Below are 5,305 nucleotides of genomic sequence, written 5' to 3' on the forward strand. Positions count from 1 at the left end.
TTAATATAGCTAGATCCATCACACTTGTTATGCACATTTGTTCAGTTTGGTGCTGGAAGATAGGCTATGCTTTGTGCCAGTATGAGATTTTGGCTGTGTCTTCCATTGTTATTCTTTAACAGTCAACTGTACTGCACTGAAAATACAGTTAATGCATTAACGGTGGGACAGGTTAACAGATATGATAAACTGGTAGCCTATTGCACTATTCAGATTGACCAGCATTAGCAATGGGAACTGCAATTCGACTTCAACAAGTATAGCAGCCTATAATGTCTCCATATCACTTGTTATGCACATTGTCCTGATCTTGTCCAGTTTGGTGCTGGAAGATTATGTTTCTCTGGGGTTATTTGACAGAGGCTATGCTACCTATCTTTTTGCTTTAGTAATAGGCCCACATGCTGTAGGAAAAAAAGCTATAGGCCTAAAACAGGTAGGCCTATATTGGTTATGTTGGTTAGTTCTTATTCCCTGATGAATAGGCATATGCCTATATAAAACGTTTTCACAGAACTTTTCCTCTAACTGATAAAACTTACAATCACTCAAAATATTATTGAATATATGCTTGACTAGGCTATCCTTAATATGATGAAGACTAATCAATTGTTTATATCAATCAATCCACTAATTCCAAAAATGTCAGGTAGTCATACTATAATATCCTATCAGTCTGTTATAGAATCCCTATCAAGTTGTGTCGTGTGGAACATGATATTGTAAATGTATAGTTACCTACAGCAACCTGCTTAATTTAAATCCAAGTCTTCTTTTTTCATGTCTTCTTGATTTAGGTCTACAATGGCAAATGCCATATATGCTGGTCCATTTCTATCCTAGTGGGCCTGTCTAACTTTAATTGTTTTGTTGTTGCACAAAATGAAAATGATCTATCTAATAATGGGGGCCTCGAGGAAAAAAATGGGCTGTTGTGGGGGCCTCTAGGAAAAAATAGGCCGGTTTGTCAGAAATGCCAGAGCCGATTTCTAGTCCCAGTCTGCCCCTGACTGCTGCTTTATGGATTATGTGAGTGTTAATGTTATGTAAGCATGTGATGTTATGATGAGAAGCAAGGTTGGGTTGCATTGCTGTGCAACATGCTAGTGTTCTACCAAGATTCAGACCCAAACTCTTATTTCCACATAAAAATGTTTATGTAAACAATACTTTATAGACAAAATATGTACAACAAGCAACCTTCTGTTATGTCCCAAAATGAAAATCCCAAGTACCTCATCCTATACAAAACTAACATTTTGCTGTAGCATTACATTCATTCTCCTCTCTTTGCCACAGCCTCAATAATTGACACAAATACATTTAGGCATCTGCCATAATTTGTCTGCTTTAACCAAAATCAGGCATGAACTACGATCAGGCCAGAAATTGACCAGACCCGAAATTAATAATGAGCATGATGCAAATCAGGTTTAGCACAATGCTATGTACATGTTCTCTTGGCAAACAGCAAAATGGCCATCTAAAATTCCCTCCCTCTAGTTACAATGCAAATACACTCTATAGGTCATGTATCAAAAATAAAGATGTACAAGTAGTATAAACAAAATAATTACAAGACATTACCTCACAAGAACTACTTGCACGAATGGTAGTGACTTACAAACTCAAAACTAAAATGCATAACTGAATGCATCACTCCTCTATTTACATGAGTGACACATATCAGGTCCGGTGACACCATCCTGAGTCCATTTAGCTGCAATGTAGCGTACACTTGGTGGGTGAAGAGGGAGCAATGGATTTTGTGACAACCCTGGACAACATAAACCAGCGACGTATTTGGTAGCGTTCTGGTCCAAAGGCGGGTTCGTTGCAGTTTCAGCAGTTACAGATGCAGAAAATGTGGATCCTCCGGTCGCACATCTAAAACACATAGAACCTCAAGCAGCATCTACAGGGGTTTTGTTAAATTCTTACAATCAATATAGACCGGTGTGTGTGCAAAGGGCAGGTCTGAATGGCTGGGGGCTGTGCTGTCTGTTCATCACAGGCAGGGTTTAACTCTGACATTCAACACAAGTGCAGGGAAGCCATCCCCACAGTAAGTCCTTCTCTTAACCACTTTTGTCATGTCCTTGTGTTGACCAGCTCTTCACAGTGACTCAGAGCTTTGCAACAGGTCATCTGTGATCCTCCATAGGGTCAGAGCTTCAGTGCTAACTGGCTCCAAGTTTGATCTGTGGGCTGGTTTGGAGGGTTGTGGCCACTAGGTTTGTGCGTGACAGTTGTTGTTTGCTCTCAAAGGGAGAGTGTGGGCTGCTGTTGCTGAGGGAGACAAACTGGTGCTCTCGTGTTTGTCCTTGCTAACCTGGACGCCTTCCAGCAGGCGATCCGTTCAACCCCAAACATTCATAGAGCAGGGTGCAAACACAAAAGTGTATCAGTCTTTGGATTCCAAGTTCATGGGGAGGCTTGTTTTAAAGCTTGAAGGAGGGCTGGTGAGTCCATGGGTGCTTGGTAAAGTGTCGGGGAACCTGCCCTGGGAGACATTACTAAGTTTTGAGGTATTTTCTCTGGAGACAAGCGGGCTGCTGAGACATTCATGCCCGGGTACAAAATGGGCATGCCCCGTGGGAACCAGCACTTCTCCATCATGGGCCACGATGCAGCTGCTTGGGGGATGAGGTAGAAGGGCACGCAGAGGGGGGTCTGGTGTTGGGAGAAGCTCATGTAGCTGTGATGGCTGCTAACCACCTGCCCAGAGGAAGACTCGTCCTCTGAGTAGTCAGATTTGAACCTCTTGGCCTGGGGCTCAGCACCCTCCTGCTTGACGCCACCTCCTGCCATCCTCTCAGCCAGAGCATATTTGAGCTCCCCCTCCTTGCTGTAGTAGCTTGAGCGTTGGGCTTTGAGGTCCCGTTTCTCGTGTTCCCCTCCATAGCCGCTGTCAGTGTCTGTGTCATTGCCACTCTGCTCTCCATGTCCGTGGGGGTATGTCCTTTGAATGACAGACACAAAGTTCTTGGGGTGACCCTCTTTGCCCTTAGGCATCTGACCAGCAGGCTTCTCCATGCTATCGATGGGTTTGTGGGTGGGCTCTTCGGACCGGGGACTGAATGGACCCTGGAGCACCTCTGATGCTACTTTGTGGAGGTGGCTGGTCATTTCAGAGGGGGTCAGGGGGTCTCTGCTGCTCCCCTGGTTAGCCAGGTACTGGAGGACCTTCTTAGCACAGACATGGAAGCCAGAGTGGAACATCTCCTCACTGTTCTCTGAGCTAACACTGCTCTGATCCCCTGAGAGAAACAAAGTAATATCAGGTATTAGGTTCATATTTAATAATTCTACAGATTTGGCAATGAAACAGGTTACTTGTTTTATTTCTTTTTTTAAATGGGAAAGATACAATTTTAGCTTTGATTGAGCAGCATCGTCTCGAAGGTATGGCCTGTCAATAATAAGTAATATTATTGATTGGGAGGAAAGAGTGTAGCCTATAGTAAAATGAAACAGTGTAACTCAAGGTATCAAACTTACTGATTTGCAATGCAATGATTTTCTGCTGCTGCTGTTCCAGGAGAGTGCTCAGGGCTTTCACATGCTTCAGGGTGAGTTCCAACACCACAGCTTTCTCCAAATGGCCTAGAGTCTAAAACAGGAAGACCTTGATAAGCATGTTGATCTTTCTTATATAACACTTTTAGCAGCTGAACAGAAGACAAACTGCCACAGGGTAGGGAGGCAGGCAATCTGCACACCACACCAACACAACACAGTACATTTAAGACATAGTTTATCAACATATTGTTTATGTAAATTGTTTTGAAAGGGTTTGAGGCAATATGCATAGGCAGTTCATTAAATTATTATAATTAACCAAACGTTTCAATCGGATAATATGAAATACTATTGATGTAATAATAATAATAATAATAAACAAGTTATTTACATTATGAAAAAAAATGAATAATATGTTGCCTTTGTCATAACAGGCAACATTTTTGGATTTAAGGAATCAGAATAATCAAGGCATTGATTTGGACAACAAATGAATCATGAACAACCAGGTGGCGCTTTTGCATTCCTATTACACAGTCAGTAGTAGTAGGCTACACGTTAAATTAGTACTCACTGTGAGTTTGAGATGTTCTGGCAATAAATCCTTCAGTTGAGCAATGCATTCATTGATTCTGTCACGTCTTTTCTTCTCAATCAATCGGTGGGGTAACTTGCATGTCTCCTGTGGGAGAAAAAAAAGTACATTTGTTAGTAGATGTGTAAAATGTATTCAATAGGGTATAATAAATAAGAAATTGCCGACAAAAGTAAACCTAAGATGTACAAAATGTTTTAAGTAAAGAAGATAAGCATACCTTACTGTCTTCCACGCGCTTCATTCCCTTTCGGTGTTTGCATACGTACTTTGGGAAATCTTTTCTATAGGACAAAAATAATAGAAAGTATTGATAAGTCATGCTTATATTGTTTAAAAATATATATAATTTACATAAGAATACTATCTTGTTTTGCAGTTTTGTAATGCATACATTGTAAGCTGTTTCTGGGGGCTTACCCTTGCATGTCTGCCATCTCCTGCGACTGGTGTTTTGCCATACAAGGAGGAGGTTGCGCACTTGTAATCCTCTCCATTTTGCGTCTTTATGAAATCCAAATATTGGTATACAAACAATTCAATCTTAAAACTAGGCTTCAGTTGTCTTTCAATATTCAGCTAATACTGTCATCTGAGAGAGAAACAAGTTTGTTCTTATTGCTAAAATTATTCTTATGTTATTCTATTCAATAGTGAACACTTTTTCTATAAAGAATATTATTTCATCAGGCTATTGCTTTGCAGAGACTGTCAATGTGATGTTGTCACTCTGAGATCCAAGCACAGCAATAGTTCAGATGCTCTACTCCCGGGTAAATGTGTGATAGAGGGGTGGTTTGGTCTACGTGTTAAATAAACCCTGTGACTAGACACGTCTCTCCGTTGGAGAGCTGATCTACCTCCGTCACATGAGCCTCACGTGTTGGACGGTGCTTTCAAGCCATCTAGAGTACAACCCATTTCTATAGTTAAAGAGGGTCTGCACGAGAATGGCCCTCCCTCTTATTCTAGCGGGCTGTGTCCCGTGTACCACCATGCTACAGCTATGCTACGAGAACATAAGACAACTCTAGGCAGAACGTGCAAGTATATGCTTACTATATAGAAAGTAGGGCAGAATTCCTTACACACTTAGCCTTATAGACTACCGTTTGTTATTACTGTATGTTCTACATTCCGGCTTCTGTTCCATGTACAGCATTCATATGCATAATAGTGACATGGCAT

General features: G+C 41.4%; 1 pseudogene across 1 annotated transcript; it reads right to left on the reverse strand.

Annotated features, from left to right (window-relative positions):
- Positions 1 to 1,154: 1,154 nt before the first annotated feature.
- On the reverse strand, positions 1,155 to 4,912 carry LOC124003893 (annotated as a pseudogene). Its single transcript, XR_006833291.1, has 5 exons — positions 4,538 to 4,912; positions 4,338 to 4,401; positions 4,097 to 4,204; positions 3,502 to 3,613; positions 1,155 to 3,260 (listed from the first exon to the last, which is right to left on the reverse strand). The product of XR_006833291.1 is annotated as a class E basic helix-loop-helix protein 40-like (transcript).
- Between the last annotated feature and the right edge of the window lie 393 nt (positions 4,913 to 5,305).

Source organism: Oncorhynchus gorbuscha, linkage group LG18 (genome assembly GCF_021184085.1).
Source record: "Oncorhynchus gorbuscha isolate QuinsamMale2020 ecotype Even-year linkage group LG18, OgorEven_v1.0, whole genome shotgun sequence".
NCBI classification, from domain to species: domain Eukaryota; kingdom Metazoa; phylum Chordata; class Actinopteri; order Salmoniformes; family Salmonidae; genus Oncorhynchus; species Oncorhynchus gorbuscha.